The following is a 17,504-nucleotide window of genomic DNA, read 5'->3' on the forward strand; positions in this document are numbered from 1 at the left end:
CCCTTCATCAGAGTCTAGGCCCGAAATGTCAGCTTTTGTGCTCCTAAGATGCTGCTTGGCCTGCTGTGTTCATCCAGCTCCACACTTTGTTATTTTGCATGACTATAGCAATTTGCATAATGACACTGTCTGCCTAAAAGCTTGATTGCAATTAAGTATATTTGCAGTACAGTCACTGCTGCAAAGATGAGAATCCATGAGGTAAATTATAGCATGGTAAGACACCACAAACTTCAAAAGGACTCAGATCCAGATAACGCTGTTTTCATCATTTTTCATTTCTTTCTTTTATGAGATGCAGGCATTGCTGGTAAGGCCGACATTTGTTGTCCATTCTTAATTCTCCTTTACATGAGTGTCTTATGAGGGCATTCCAAAGGGCATTTAAGCGTCAAGCATATTACTGAGAGTTTGGAGTCACATGTGGTCCAGACCATGGAAGGATGGCAAATATCTTTCTCTGAAGAATATTAGAGGACCCATTGGGTGTTATTAGAGTAATAATATTTGTTGAAGGATAAATATTGGCCGGGATATGTACGACAGTGCCTCTGCTGTTGAAGACTGCCATAGGATCATTTAATTCTGTCTCAGAGGAGTAGTGCTTTATCACACAAGTCCAAAGTTAATCCCACTGACGAAAGCAATGCTCAAACAATAATACAGTGAAATTTCAACCTAGATTACCTGTCTAGTTACAGTCATTGAGCCATAGAGCTGTACGACATGGAAACAAACCCTTTGGCCCAACTCGTCCATGCCGACCAGCTATCCTAAATTAGTCTAGCATTTGTCAGCATTGGCCCATGTCCCTCTAAACCTTTCCCATTCATGTACCCATCCAGATGCTTTTGAAATATTATAATCGTATCAGCTTCCAGTAGCTAATTCCATACACGCATCATGCTCTGCATGAAAATGTTAGATCTCTTTTAAATCTTTTGCCCCTCATCTTAAATATCTTGTATGGAAGAATATTTGAAATTTGAGCCTAGTCAATGAGAAAGGCAGTGTAGTTATTTTAATTGACCATTGCTGGATTAAAGGTACATCATCAGGAGCTATTGCTCCTTATCACTTTTTAAACCTGTGGATTCTCCCACAACTGGCTGCATACTGTGTAGGCCAAGCCTAGCCACTAGGGCGGAGTATATGAAAATATGGTTACTATCTGAATCTTTGTAAACCACATTCCAGGAGCATTGCCTTCAGAAGTCTGAATAAGGGAAAATTTGTTTGAACATTGGAAAATTAGAATTGTACTCACATAAAATACATGTCAATAAAAGTTATTCATACTTTAAAATCAAAAATACCATTGATGCAAATGTGCTGGCACCCTGATTAACTACTCTCCATGGTATTATGGTCATGTAATTTATTTTGTATTTGTGCATGGAATATGGTGTTTCTGGTTTGGCTAGCACTTATTGCCAATCTCTCACTGCCCAGAACGTAGTTAAGACCCCATATTGCTGTGGGCCTGGAGTCACATGTAGGCCAGACCAGGTATAGATGGCAGATTTTCTTCCCTAAAGACCATTAGTGAACCAGTGTGTTCAAAAGTAACAAGGTGAAAGAGGAAATAGCAGACACAGGGCGTGGATTTAGCTGTAAGGAATAAAGTAAAATGGAGCAGAAATGTTCTAATTTGTTTAAAGTCAAAGCTCATGACGAGGTGAATACACTAGTGAGGAGGTTGAATGCTCTTTTGTAGAAGTTTAAAAAGTAGCATTGAGGACCTGGGCACTAATCCAGTGACAGGTTGTTCAGAAATGAAGGATTGGTGGACAGCTGCTTCTTTGAGCACTGAGGCTGAGCAAGAACACACAATCGGCAAAGGGGCGAGATTTCTGTATTGACCTGGTTTGTGCCTTTGCTGGAACTTGTCCATAAGTGAACATTTACACAGCACACATTTAATAAAAGTGCTCCTGACCTGCTATGTTCTTATTTCCCAAAGGACTGCTCAATTGAAAAGATTCAGGAATATTTTCCCAGGACTATAAATCAGTATAGCTGTTCACATCTGAGCTGTTTTGTTTGAGGCCCATATTATATTTTTGCCCTTCTACTTGCTTAATTTGAAAACTTCAACTGGGAGTTGTTTCTTCTGTGATTCCTGACTCTCTCCCCACACCTCCTATCATTCCTCAAAAGCAGCTGATACAGCCCATGTCCTTATCCTATGCTCAAATATGTGTATTAAAGCAGAAGATGGGGGTTGAGGGGGAGGTGGTTGGTACCACTGGTTTGGTTATCTGGTTTTTATTTCTCTTAGCTATGATAGCAGATTTGCCTCTGAGATACCAGGTTATGGATTCAAGTCCCACTCAGGACTTGAGCATAAAAACCAAGGACAAGCTTCTGCAATAGTATAATGATGCAACACTGCATAAGGTGCTGTCTTTTGATGAGGCATTAAAGGTCCTGGCAGCTCTCTCAGTCATCTACTAAAGATCCCATGGCACTTTTTTGAAGAACAGCAGGAGAATTCTCCATAGTGTCAAACATAATGCTTATTCCTCAATCAAGTTTAGAGTTTTACAGCATGGAAAGAGCCCTTCAGTCCATCACGTCTATGCTAATTATCACCCATTTTCTAGCACTTGGTCTGTAATCCCGTCTGCTTTGGTGCTTCAAATAATCATCTAAATATTTCTTAAATGTTGTGATGGTTCCCACCTCTACTACACTTTTGGGCAATTCCAGACACAAACTACCTTCTAGATGAAAACATTCTTCCCTGCAACCCCTTTGAGCCTTCTGTCTTGACCATAATTCTATCTTTCCTGGTTATTGATTCTTGTACTAAAAAGAAAGTTTCCTTCCTACCTATCCTTTAATGGGGAGCAAGGTTTCTCCAATTTATCTTAGTTTCTTCCATCAACCGTTAATTGTGGAGGTGTTAACTTGAGATAGTTTAGCTCATTTCTGTGTTCCAAACTGAAGTATTTTTTTTGTTAGTTAATTATAATGGCTGACAAAAAAAACTCTTCCTGCATTGTTTTTTTTACAATGGTCTTAAAAATCAAGAAGGGTAGAACAAACATCCTCTCTGTGCTGCTTAATGCAGATTTCCCTAAACTGGCGTCATATTTGCAGTTAGTGCAGCTCCATGACAACAGTGCCTTATAAACAGGCTTTACCGATAGTGCGCTGCTGCGGACAGCAGCCAACTGTGACAATCACATTACCCTTACTTGCTGCCATCTGATTGACATCACCAGCTTCATGGCAACAACGTGGTACAGTGGCTTAGTGGTTTTTATTGCTGCTTCACAGCGCCAGGGTCCCGGGTTCGATTCCCGCCTCGGGCGACTGTCTGTGGGGAGTTTGCACATCCTCCCCGTGTCTGCGTGGGTTTCCTCCCACAGTCCAAAGATGCACAAATTAGGTGGATTGGCCTTGCTAAATTGCTCATGGTGACCAGAGATTACAGGCTATATGGATTAACCATGGTGAATGCACTGCTACAGGAATAGGGTGGAATGCCCACCGAAGGATTGGTGTGGACTTGATGGGCTGAATGGCCTATTTTCACACTGGAGGGATTCTATGATTCTAACAAGAAAAGGAGCACTTGGATTTTGTCCCATTAGCCAGGACTAGAACTAGTCAATGTTTCAGATATTACACTTCATCAGGACTGCAGGCAATCCCAAAGAAGAGTATTACCTGGAATATTGATTTTCATTGCCTCCAGATGCCACCTGGCTTGCTGCGTTCTTCCAGGCTCCTGTTTGTCTACCTTGGATTCCAGCATCTGCAGTTTCTTTTTGTCTCTCTAACCTGACTTTATGAAAAGAATTGATGATGCCACAAATATGGCCAATAATGAAGACATTCTGATATTTTGTAGCAACACCACAAGGTCAACCCAGTAGCGCTATAGATAGGTGTGCCATCTGTTGTGATGATGAACCACAAAGATCAGCAAAGTAGCTTAATCTATCTTCTTTCCCAGTTCCACAAGGTACTTACTATACCTGGCTTCTAATCATTTCTCTCTGCACACCTAAATCCTTGCCAGATTTTTTTGATGAGATAATCTCACAGCCTACATTGCCATTTTAACAGCCATAAACCGGTTCAACACAGACTAGGATGAAACCAACAATTTTCCTGCCTTTATTGGCTTATTATGCACCTGCTGGTGGGTTAAGACCCCCAGCAGAACCTCTGCTGTTGAAACATACGTTGGTACAATGCCATCCGAATCAGGGTTTAGCTGAGAAATGGGGGTCAAATTTAACTCTCATTGATGGATTTTCTTCACCTCAGTGACAGCTACCCTCATTTGCTTTCGGTTGGAATATCTCTTTTAACAGGGTGTGAGAGTGGGCAATTATAGAACATATTGCTCCTTGAGTCAAGCCCCCATTTATAGAGATCACCCTCATGTTAATAAATATTGATACATTGATATACCATTTATAATCCATCTAACATGTAATTTATTCCACACTTCTATCATGTCATAGCATTTCTTAAACATTTTATGATAGAAGTATAAACATATGTATCTTGCTGCTAGACCACCCTTAGATAGTCTTGTGTAATTTTATTTTAACTGATTGATGCTTCCATACAATATTAATACAATGGGCCATCCAGTTGTACTTAATTGATTTTCAATTATACTGACAGCAATTATGGTATTTATTGATGGTGGTAACAATTTGCATAAATTGTCCTTTGAAGAGCAAGTTGTAAGAAACCAAGTGGATTTTCAATTTTCTTAGAGTTTTGGATGTTTCATTGAAAGTTCCTCTGGGTTTATAAGACTTGCATTAAAAGTTTGCTTTTATTGCTGATGACCCACTGTCTATATGATTCTGTCTGAAGCAAATTGCAAAGATTCTCAGTTTTGATAGGAAAGAGATTAAGTGTTGCTAAAAAGAGAGACATGCTGTTAAAACTTTTTATCTTGTACACACCAGGACAAATGCAAGAATACCAAAATTTTAAAGAAAGCAATGCTCCATACAGCAACAGAAAAAGGTACTAATTGGTTCTAATTGGCCGAGGCATTGCCTGGGAGAATGCACCAGAAACCATTGTGGCCCATGCCCTTCCCATGCTTTCATTTAAAGCAAAAAGCCACAATGCCTGGCCATGTTCATTTTTTTGTAGAGTTACCAGGCCCTTCTATTGGAATGTGTGTTGCTTCTAGCAAATACATGTGAGTCTGTTGCATGATGAGCCCATCTGGTGATCTTAAATTTCTTGTTGGTGTTTTTCTTAGCAACTGGGGATTGGTCAGCAAGTGCTGTCCAATCACAGAATCATATCGAGTATTAAACATTATGTTTTGAGCTTTGAAAGCATGGGTTGGTTGAGTAAAGTCTGTGAACAACTGAAGAAACATGCTGTTCATTACAATCAGCACCATTGAGTCATATGACCTATGTGCGTCAGTTTTGAATTAAAGACAAATTTAGGAGATAATAGTTCCTCGTGCAGTCTCCACAGAACGACCTCAAGCAATCAGATTGAACGCGCCAACAAATCAGCACCCTTTCTTCCTGGAGTATAAATTTTTGCTGCCCTTGAAATATGGCCTTGCATTGGTATTGTTGAATGCAAAATGAAAATCCTAGGAAAAATGCCTTTTTTTCAGCAATATATACTGCTCATTATAACTTGCTTACTACAGTTTCCAGCCTATCTCTCTCTCTCTAATTTGCAACTCTTGTCGACCTCTGGTTGCACATTTCTTGGGTACTCTTCAGTGTCTTGTCTAAACAGGCATTTTTTTGTACATAAGCAGAGGCAGCAGGTACCAGCTTCCTAATTAATGGAGTCTACCACAGTCAAAGCTAATCTCATCTTCAACCAACACAAGTGCGTGTATTCACTTCTATTTGGGATATTGCTTGGAAATCAGATGTGGGAAACATGGCCAGCTTTTTGCTTCCATTCCGTTCCTCACAGTTTGAGATAATTGGGGCTTAATTTAGCTCATTTGCCACCATGTAAGATCACAGGGAACAATCCTGGGACCTACCATGCTGTCACATGAGTCGAGAGGAGCATAAAAAGAAATGCAAATTTTGATAACATTTTGGCTTGGAATATAGTTGTTTTATATTTGTTACAGGATCATAAAAAATGATGCACTGTTTTACCACTTTAATATACATGGCTACTGTTTCATTTTAGCCTCTGTCTTTCTCCAAGGTGGTTATTCTGTAATTAGGTGCTCTCAGTTTCATGGGGAATACACCTCAGGAATTTGCAATTCTTCATTTGTTTTTCCCTATTCAATCATTTGATCCTATCTCACATCTCTTAATACCATTAGTTCCAAAGTAAAATTTCCTCCTTTATACATTTCAATTTAATTTTGCATCAGTGACCTTCTGTGGAGTGTAATCCTTGTTCTTAAACCTGTCTGAGTGAAGAGATTTGCTGCTTGATGTGTTTTTAATTGGTTCAGCTCTAATTCTAGGAACTGGATGCAGTGATCAAAATCTTTTTTATTCAATATTGCCTCCTTCTACCCTGAAGGCTCCAGTGTACGGTTGCCATGGGTGCTAGCTGACCTCTGGTTTCCATGGTTACTGCACGCCTTCTGGTTTCTATGAGGTTCTTAGTGCTCTCTAATTCCTCACCCCAATGCACTACCTGCGCAAAGAAATTTCAATAGCCAGTTGCACTAGACTATTCAACTGTGGAAAACATCACAACCAAGCATAATGCTGTCTTGACCATCTGCGCTTTCAGGAATAGGAATGGGAGGGAGGGTATCGATAATTGGGATAATTTCCCTTTGTTCCTCACATTGCCTCGCTGAAGAATATAAAGATCATTTAAAGATGTCCTTATTTACTGCTCAAACAGAGAAGAAGAATTAATTCTGAGGTTTTTCTTGCCCAGAGTAGAGTTTTTCAGCAGAGATAGGTAATTTCTACAAGTCAGGAAAAGGTATGTGGTAGCTATGGACTCAGACCCAAGTGAGAATCTGAAATTCCTGGGCCAAATTCATAACTTTCCACTGAGCTGATCTGTATAAAGGTTAATACAAAAATAGAGTACCTGACGAGCATTTGAATGTTTGACTTGCAATCTCGATAGCTTCAAGCAACTGATGGTCCTTCAGGTTTAAATCTGTTGGAAGCAACATAGATTTTAGAAATAGCTTTGCATCACAAAGCTAATCATATCTGACAACGGTAGCGCCGATGATTTTGTACTAACAAGAAAACTCTCTCAGTTCCTGGATGAAATATAATGCACTGTTTACTAGAAAATCTGAAAGCACGCTGCTTTCAAAGCAATGCTGCAGGCTAATCCTTTTATCAAGGGCAAATAGACCAATTAGTCTCTTGCATGAAGAAGATTTTTTTTACATTTTCCTTCATGCTTTCGTGTACACATTGAGGTAATAGTGACACTCACATCTAAATGCTTCTTCTCAGTCCTAACAGGTTGTATTATCAGCTATTCCTTTGCAGAAAGTGCTACAAAGAATTTGCCACAATTTTAATCTGTTAAAACATTTCTAGGTTTTGCATAGCAGTGTTGTCAAATAAATTCTTACATGTAAGAAGGTAATAGGCCAGATTAGACAAATCTTGTTCCAGTTCTGAATAAGAGTCACTGGACCTAAATGTTAACTCCTTTTCTCTCGAAAGATGCTGTGCCAGTCCTGCTGAACTTTCCCAGAAATTTCCGTTTTTCTTTCAGCAAACCTTGACAGCTTTTAAGGAGAGACTGAGAGGTGGAAGGAGAGATAGGAGACAGAGATAGAATGATCAAATTTCAGAGCTTAGGGCTGAAGCACTAGCAGACACAGTCATTAGTGTCCCATTTAAAAATGAGGTTGCAGTTGAGGCCAGGATTCAGGGAATGCAGCAAATGGCAGAACTGGATGAGTTGCAGATATAGTGAATGGTGAAGTAACAACCTCAATGTAGCATAAAGAAGGTAATTGGATTCTATTTAATTGAAGGTTTTTGGTGGATTTATTTGCAGCTACACGAGTACAAAATTACACAGAGACGTCTAATACAGACTTTGTCTGGGACGCTAACATGCAAACTGATGGTCGTCTAAGAGGTACTAGCTTATCTGTAGCTGGAGTTCCCTAAAAGGGCGCCACTCTTAAAGTGATAACACACATCTCTTTTTCAAATAAAAAATGAATGCTGGAGAAACTCAGCAAGTCTGGCATATTCAGCAGAGGGAGAGAAAAAGCCTCAAAGCCAGCATGACTGTTCTTCAAAACATAAACTTACTTGAAAATCTGGGCTTATTTACAATTAAACTAGTGCTGACATTACAAGAGTGATCTCCAGGTGCAGCCTTTATGTAGGGAGCTACATCCAGAGTGACTGTGAACTCTGGTCTCATGAGGACATCCAAAATATAGGCTCATCTGTGTGTGGGATTTCTTCAAGGGACGTCACTCTTAAAATGATGGAAAAATAATAGGATGACTCTGAGAACTTGAGATGCTACTGGGACCACAGTAAGTGAACTTAAGGTGAATGGGACCCAAGGAAGACAGGGCCAGTACAGTTTTGAATGGGTAAGGACAGAAGAGGGGATAGGGTGGCCAGAATGGTGTTGAAATAGTTAAATCTAAGAAAGGCACATGGAAAGGTTTCAAAAGCAGGTGCGTCAAGTCAAAGTGGAAACCAATCTTGTTATTGAGGAACAAGCAAAATAACAATAACTGATGCAGTCTCTGGGCCTGTGACTGGACATGAACAACGCAACTACAGACCCACAAATAAATCACCAGCTGATAATGATGATGACAAATCATCAAGAACAGATTCTCCCGAATAATGTTCACACCAACCAAAACAGTAGAAGTGAATTTAAATAATGAGATTAATTAGCTGTTTTTTTTGAAAGAAGACATGCTGTCATTTCCTCAGAAAGATGTTTTCTGATTTGAAAGAAGATCAAACATGATTCTCGAATTAAATTGAAGGGATTATCTGCCATCAAGTCAAACCTGTTCAAAGTGCAAAAACTTGCCCCAATTCAAAGCTAGCTTCAAAAGAAAATATGTGGCTTGGCAGCAGAAACAGATGGTCCAAAAGCCTGAAGTTAAAAATTATTTGGCCGATATTCATCACTTATAACAAGGCGACAATATTTTCTGAATTTTCTTTCCAATTACCCAAATCATGTTTGGCTCACACAGATAACACTAGCGATCGTCAGAACAGATATCCTGTGGCCAACATATTTCATTGCTCCAAGATCTAACATCTTACTTTTTAAAAAGCCTGGGAGTTGATCTGGATATCGCACTACACATTCTTTGCAACCACTATCAACTCAGTAAATCCACAGACTTTGATTGCCCTAGAAACATTGCTAAAAGGAAGAGTTGGGACATTTAGCGGGAAGTTAGGGTAACAGTTGATGGGAAAAAGGATTAGAAAGCTTTGCCTCATATAGATTTGAGCAGGGTGGTGGTATTTACATCAGGAGATGTTTATGTGGACACCAACATGGACTGGTTGGGCTCAATCACTGAAATGTTACAGTAGAGAAGGAGGTTATTTGGCCCATCATGTCTACTCTAGCCACCTGAAGAGCATCTCTGAAGTTGACCTATCACCTGCATGTGCATTGTTCCTTTTGAAATAACCATTAACTTCTCTTTTCAATAGCTGCACCAACTGCACTCTTAAGGAATACATTCCAAACACAAACTTTGTTCTGTGAAAAAGTCTTTCTTCAAATCATTTTTACTTCTTTTACATATGGGATTTTTTCTGTGCTCTAAACTGAATGTCTAACTTAATACTTCCAGATCCTTCTCAGCTACTATTAGAGGAAATTTCCAAAAGTAAAAAGCAGATATTTCAATGTTTATAACATCAGACAATCTTCAAACCAGTGACACTCAATGGATTTCTAACACCTCCAGTATTGGTCCTCTGTCTTCAGATGATGAAGCCCACTAAGTTCTTCTGATAACAGTCAAATATTTAGAACTGTCCTTCCCATTCTCAAGGAAGTATTCAATTTCAACACCTTTTCACTTTTGGCACACATTGTGACCAGATCTTTGTTGAGATATTTATCAACTTGACGTTTCTCTCTGCTGTGCTGCACCCATTCTATTTCCCAACTAAGCTTGAATCAGTGACAGCAACAATGTGCCAAGTGTGAAGATGTTTACCTCTCTAGTATTCTTGGACACTATTATATTCTCACTTCTGAACAGATGTTCCATTGTCATTTTGTTCTCTTGTTTCACTAGAGTATAATCCATAAACTCAGCCGTTTACAAAAGGGCTTCATTGACCACGTGAGCATTGAGGTCAACTATTTCCACAAAGGAAAGGAAATGCTCTTGCTCTTCAAACCCATATTCATCACTGAGGAAGCACAACAGAAAGGCCATTGTTCATTTCCAGACACTTGGCTGTCGTGCTGAAGTTGTTTTTTTTTAAATGATAGACTGGCAAAAAGAAAACAGACGTATTAAACCACTGCACTTCATTAAATGATTTATGAGTTGATTTTTTTTAGTCAGAGATCCATAGTCTACAGTCAAAAAGCTCAGTGGTGGCATTTGAATTGCCATTGTTAACATTTTAAGGTTCAATTCTCTTAGTTAATGACACTGTCATATGTACAGATAGTCACACTCTCATCTCTGAGGAAGACTGATGTTGGTACAAGCCTAAGATTTCAGCACACAAACCCTGCTGAGAGTACAGCACACAGCTGAAGAAATGTTGTGATGTGAGAGATGCTGGTTTTCTTTCCAGTGAGACTGTTAAAGTGATGCTTCACCAATGTTTTTAAAGATTCAGTTGAAACTTTGAGTTCCCAATTCATGGAGTAGACAGACTTCTCTTGGGATCTATTCTTTCTGCAGCAAATACAACCAAGAGCAGATTACCTTGGTTTTCATATCATTTGCTGTTTTTAGGACATCTAGGGTGCAATATAATTTGACAATTGCCTGTACAATAGTCAATGAATGTGAACGTTATTCATGAAACATACAACTCAGATAATGCTGAACTTTGGTAAGATTCTGTATAAATTTTGTACTTCCTTTCAGTGAAATATGTACTTATCCATTCTGCCATTGTCTCGGATTAATACAAAATAGGTGAAGGGTGAAAGCATAAGCTTAATCTTTCCAACCAAGAGCACTGGACCTCACTGGCTCATATTTTCAGCAACAGTGCTTGGCTCCATTGATCATTCCTCAGATACTGAAAGAGTTCCTGTGCCCCAGATCAATAACCAAGTTCAGGCTGATATGTGAGGGTTTATTAGTCACACCACTCAAGTGCTAGGCAATGGCCATCTCCAACAAGGGAGAACCTAACAATATCCCCTTGGTATTAAATGCTATTACCATTCCTCAGCATTAACATCCAGCAACAAAATATTGACCAGAGATTTAACTGGACAGTCCACACTGTGCAGGGAGCATGGTGGCTTAGTGGTTAGCTCTGCTGCCTCACAACGCTACAGGCCTGGGTTCAATTCCAGCCTTGGGTGACTGTGTAAGGTTTGTAATTCTCCTGTGTCTGCGTGGGGTTTGTACATTCTCCCTGTGCCTGTGTGTGTTTCCTCCGGGTGCTCTGGTTTACTCCCACAACCCATAAATGTGCAGTTCGGTTTACTGGCCATGGGAAATGTGGGGGTTTACACGGATACAGTGGGGTCTGTCAATGGGTGAAATTCTCTTCACAGGTTCAAAGCAAACTCGGTGTGCTGAATGGTTTGTTTCCACACTGTGGAGAATCTGTGGTTCTACTGCTAGAGCAGTAGATAAAAAAAGTGATATTCTCCAGCATGTGACTGACCACCTGATGCGATGGAACTGTCCCAAATGCACAATATGTTCACACCTCACATCCCACTTCCTGTAAAGACTGCATCCCATTCTCTCAGTTCCCCCGTCTCTGTCGCATATGTTCAGATGAGGCCAACTTCGACAAGGGAGCCTCCGACATGTCCACCTTCTTCCTCAACCAAGGACTCCCCAGCTCCGTTGTCGACAGGGCCCTCAACCAGGTCCGACTCATCTCCCGCACTTCTGCCCTCAGCACTTCTCTTCCCTCCCACAACAGCAATGGGGTTCCCCCTCATCCTCGCCTACCATCCCACGAGCATCCACATCCAGAAGATCATCAGATGCCATTTCTGCCACCTCCAACGAGATGCTATCACCAGACACATACTCCCCTCCCCTCCCTTGTCTGTCTTCCACAGGGACCCTCCGAGACACCCTGGTCAACACTTCCATCACACCCAGCAACTCCCCACAGCCCTACTGCACCTTCCTCTGTAACCAGTGAAGGTGCAACACCTGCCCATTTACCCCTCCCTCCCCAGAATCCAAGGGTCCAAACATACCTTCCAGATGAAGCAACACTTCACCTGCACCTCCCAGAATGTAGTCTACTGTATTTGCTGCTCACAATGTGGTCTCCTCTACATTGGAGAAACGAAGTGTGGACTTGACGACTGCTTCACAGAACATCTACATTCTGCTTGCAAAAAAGACCCTGAGCTACCTATTTCCTGCCACTTCAATGCACCACCCTGTTCCTGGCCAACATCTCTGTCTCTGGCTTGCTGCAGTGTTTCAGCGAAGCCCAACGTAAGCTGGAGGAGCAACACCTCATTTTCCACTTGGGAACCATACAGCCCTCAGAACTCAATATCAAGTTCAATAATTTTAGGGCCGAATCTCTCCCATGTCCCCTACCCCACACACCAGGTCTCTTACCACATGGCTTGCCACTACACACCCCTGTTGTTAGTCACTAACAGTCCCCATTAACAACTATTCACACTCCCAGCCTGATCGTTAGCAACTCCTTTGTCTGTCCAACTGTCTTTCTCTCTCTTTGGGCTCTATCCTATCGTTCACGCCCTACCCCACCCACCTCCCTATTTTCTGCATATAAACTGATGTTTTCCCACCTACCATCAGTTCTGAGGAAGGATCACTGGATCCAAAACGTTAACTCTGTTTTTTCCATCACAGATGCTGCCAGGCCTGCTGAGCTTTTTCAGCAACTTTGTTTTTTGTACAATATGCTTGTTGGGTGCAGCCACAAAAGCACAAAAGGAGGTCAGCTCCAAAGCACTGCATGTGATCAAAAGAATATCCCACTCCCTCCACTGTGCTGCCACACTGTGGCTACACCATACAATAATGCATATGATCATGATAATACTATTGCTTCTAAGTCAAAGTTTGCTTTACACATTTTAGCTCTCCAACACATACTCTTAGCTTGTTTCAAGTTCATATGTGGGATGGGGCATGTTGGTTAGGCTTTGAGTTGCCTTTGAACAGCTTGGCTTGCGAGGCTATTGCAGAATCAATCACATTGCTATGGGTCTGCAGTCACCTGTAGGCCAGACCTGGTAGGGATGGCAGATTTTCTTTAAAGCACATGAGTAAACTAGATGGATTTAGCACAATCAACAGCAGTTGCATGGTTGTCATTAGACTAGTTTATCAGATTTATTAAATCCAAATTTCACCATCTGCTGTGGTGGGATTTGAGCACAGGTCCTCAACGCATTAGGCTGGGACTTTAGATTACCAGTGCAGAGCCATTGTTACTATGTCTCCCCATAAGCTGATGCCCTACTGCAATAGAGAAAGGGTGATTATTTGTTGGCAGCCCTGACGAGATGTAAAACCAGATTCCATTGGTCTGCCCAAGGGGCTGCAAGAGATTTTATGACCGAACAGTTTCTGATATTCTGCTACCTAAAAATACGTGCAGCAAAACACACAATCTTTTGCCCAAAATCTGAGGCTTGCTTCCAAATTTTGCAATATTGTCATATACAGAATTGGATCAGGCTGCTGGGACCAATCCAAACTGTAACATTAAGAAGACATTGGCACAGTGGTACTGTTGTTGGACATAAATCCAGAGGCACAGATGAATACCTTGGGGCATGTTAGTTCGTGAGGGCTGAATTCAGTTAATAAATCTGGTACTAATAGTGGCTGGCCAAGAAACCATTCTCAACTGTTGCAAAAATCCTTCTGGTTGACTGATTCCCTTTCTGGAATGAAATCCGCCATCCTTATCTACATGACCTACATGTCATGCCAAATCTACTGTGGTTTGGTTACCTCTGAATTGACTGAACAAACCATTTAATTCAAGGAGAATTAAACATGGGTAACAACTGCTGGCTTTGCTGATGATGTCCACATCCCATTGAAAAGAATCAAAAAGAAAACACAAGCAATCCTTCTAAGAACCCCTTTCACAGTTTATCATCTCTCCCTCAAAATACAAGTTCGTAAAATTTCAGCAGTTGCACTTCCCCTTGGAGCACATTTCACCTTGACATCAATTTGATCAGAGATAATTCAGATCATCAGGAAGAACAGTGAAAGAACAACTAACACAAGCTTTGGACTGCATTCTACCAATGTCATACAAATGCTGTGCACAGCCTTGTGCCACTTGTTAAATTGCACTGCATATTATGTAGTTTAAAAGCTGGAACAGTGATCTCCAGCCTATAATGTAGCAACAAACAGGAAACTGCTGTGCTTGGTCAAAATTAATAGCAGATTAATTGCATTAGAGATCCATCGGGATGACATCATTTATGAAGCGTGACCCATGAGCTCATAGTGCCTGTGTTCTGGAAGTTACTAAAATCCATATTACTTCACTTCTGTATCCAGAAATAAAAGTGAGACAAACAGTGATACATCGACCAACATCCTGCCATACTACAGATTATTCTCCAAGCCATGTAAACTAGGAAAGATCCAGGCAGAACTCAGTCAAACTCGAATGGATTTATGAAAATGGTTCAAATATTTTAATGTTTTCATGCTCTCAATAATTATTTCCAACTCTCAATGAGCAACCTATTTATCAGAACAAAGTAATAAGAAAGAATGTTAAACACAAACTATTGAGTGGATAAGTTTGGAAAATGACAGCGAATTAGTGTTTTTTTAGCATATGAAATGTTTACAAGCTTTCACTGTGTACAGTTTTCAGACAGAAACATGTTTATTCTGGAATCTGTAACCTTTATAGAGGTTTGGAAGAGAGTCAGGGAGTGGCATGGCACAAGTACAACAATTAATTGTCCTAGCTTTTCTGAGGAGCTTTTCCAAGGGAATCTTAGGATCCAAAGGTAACAGCAAGAATATCCTCCTTTCGGAGAGGTACCACAATAATGCTACACACAGGGATAGGTTCACTGGCCTTCCAAACATTGCTGCATTGCTGGCAGAGAGTTTTGTGTGGTGATTATTGAGGGAAGATGGAGGTTGTCGTTGATAAAACTCTCCTCTGCAACAGATGCTCCATGTGATGATAAATAAAATGAAGACTGAGTTCCTTGCACTGCTTTGGACAATGGAGTGCAGTGGTTACCACAAAACCAGGGAAGACTGCTCCTGTTGATAGACAGTGATTGATATTAAGTGACCAAGAAATAGTAGGCACTTTCAGTCCTTGCCTCCCTGGGGCAGCTTGGCTTTCTGTTTCTTGGGTATGAGCTGAGGTGCAGGGCAGAATAAATTGGGAGGTAGGGCACGAGCAGAATAGAGAGAGAGGTGATCTGTGTTGACCACTCAATATTCCACGACTGGACATGTCTTCTAGCTGAATCAGACTGACTGACCAGCACATGGAGGAGGGTGGATATGTAAATAATATGGGGAGGTGACAGCCTAGTGGTGTAATTACAGGACTATTAATCCAGAGTCATAGGTAATGTTCTGGGGATCTAGGTTCAAATCCTGCCATGGCAGAGAGTGGGATTTTAATTCAATAAAAATCTGGAATGAAGAGTCTTATGATGATCATGAATCCATTGTTGATTGTTGGGTTAAACCTGTCTGGTTCACTAATGTCCTTTAAGGAAAGAAACTGCCATCCTTACCTGGTCTGGCCTACATGTGACCCCAGGCCCACAGCAATGTGGTTGACTCTTAATTGCCCTTTGGGCAATCAGATTAGATTCCCTACAGTCTGGAAACAGGTCCTTTGGCCCAACAAGTCCACACCGCCCTTTGGAGCATCCCACCCAAACTCATCCCCCGATAACCCACACACCCTAGAACACTGCGGGCAATTTAGCATGGCCAATCCACCTAGCCTGTACATCTTTGGATTGTGGGAGGAAACTGCAGCACCCGGAGGAAACCCACGCAGACACGGGGAGAATGTACAAACTCCGCACAGACAGTTACCCGAGGCTGGAATCGAACCCAGGTCCCTGGTGCTGTGAGGCTGCAGTGCTAACCACTGAGTCACCGTGCCATAGATTAAGGATGAGGAATAAATGCTGCCTAGCCAGTGAGGCCTCCATCCCATGAATGAATTTAAAATAAATATCAAATTGCTGATGTGAGGTGACTTTTCAAAGTCCATCAACAATTTGCCAGCAGTGGAAGGCTGATTTCGCCATCCCTGCCAACTCCACTCAATGGGCACAGATGCTGGCAACCTCATGGAGGTTGCTATCCATGATTCTTGGCACTGGTTCCGTGTTAGATCAAGTTGGGGCCATGGTCAGGGAAAGGCATCACTTGTGGCTTGGGTGTTCCCCCAGCTCTACCCGAACTGGGCCTTTCCTCTTGGCCATCTGGAATATTAATTAAAAATACCCCTCCGAAGGGTCGTCCATTTTGTGGCCCCTCCAAATCTCTCAGTTGGAGCTGCCAAAGCTTCAGACTTTCCAAGCCTCCAATAGGGGGCGGCAGCATCTACCAAACCCAGTCACATGCCACTGGGTGTGAAGCTTGAAAACAGCTGGGCAGGAAACTGTGCCCAGGGATATTGCTGGGTCAGTATCACTGCGAACAAGTGTATGCTCAGTTTACTGCTGACATCAGGGCCACAAAGCCTATAGTAAAATCTACAGGGAAAAACAATTAATACTCAAGTGTGTAAATCTATATCAATAGTGATATAAGACATTATAAAATGGCAGACTCTGAATTAAGCTGATCCTGTATCCAGCCTCTTACTAAGCTAATTGTGAAAATATTTTGTTTTAAATATTGGAATTTTCAATAAAAAGGCAATTTTACCACCTTTCACAGCCTCTCTAGATCTCACCGAGGAAGTAATTTCCTCACAGATTTAGGCAGAAATGAGCTAGTGTAGCCCTGTTTGGGAACTGTAATAGTGGTCCATATGATTCAGTTCGTCATTGAAGGATGCCTGCACAACTGAACAAGTTCCCCATTTTAACTAATTGATTCAGCAGCTTTCAAAGCACAGAACTGTCACTCTGTGGAGATCTATTCAAGCACTTTCTTCCTGACTGAAGCGAGTGAATTTCGCCAAGTCTGAGGAAAGAAGTATTCATTGTGTTCTCTTCTCGTCTCACTGTTGATCAATAGAAGCACATGAGGATGTGGTGCAGCATATTGAACTCTACTCCTTGATGTGCCTTGTACATACGGAGCATATTATTGCCCGAACAAAGCATCTTCTATATCAGCCAGAGAAAATGAATGCTTGCTGATCAGGCTCAATGTGGTATTG

This window comes from Stegostoma tigrinum, chromosome 33, assembly GCF_030684315.1.
Source record: "Stegostoma tigrinum isolate sSteTig4 chromosome 33, sSteTig4.hap1, whole genome shotgun sequence".
In the NCBI taxonomy this organism is placed as follows: Eukaryota; Metazoa; Chordata; class Chondrichthyes; order Orectolobiformes; family Stegostomatidae; genus Stegostoma; species Stegostoma tigrinum.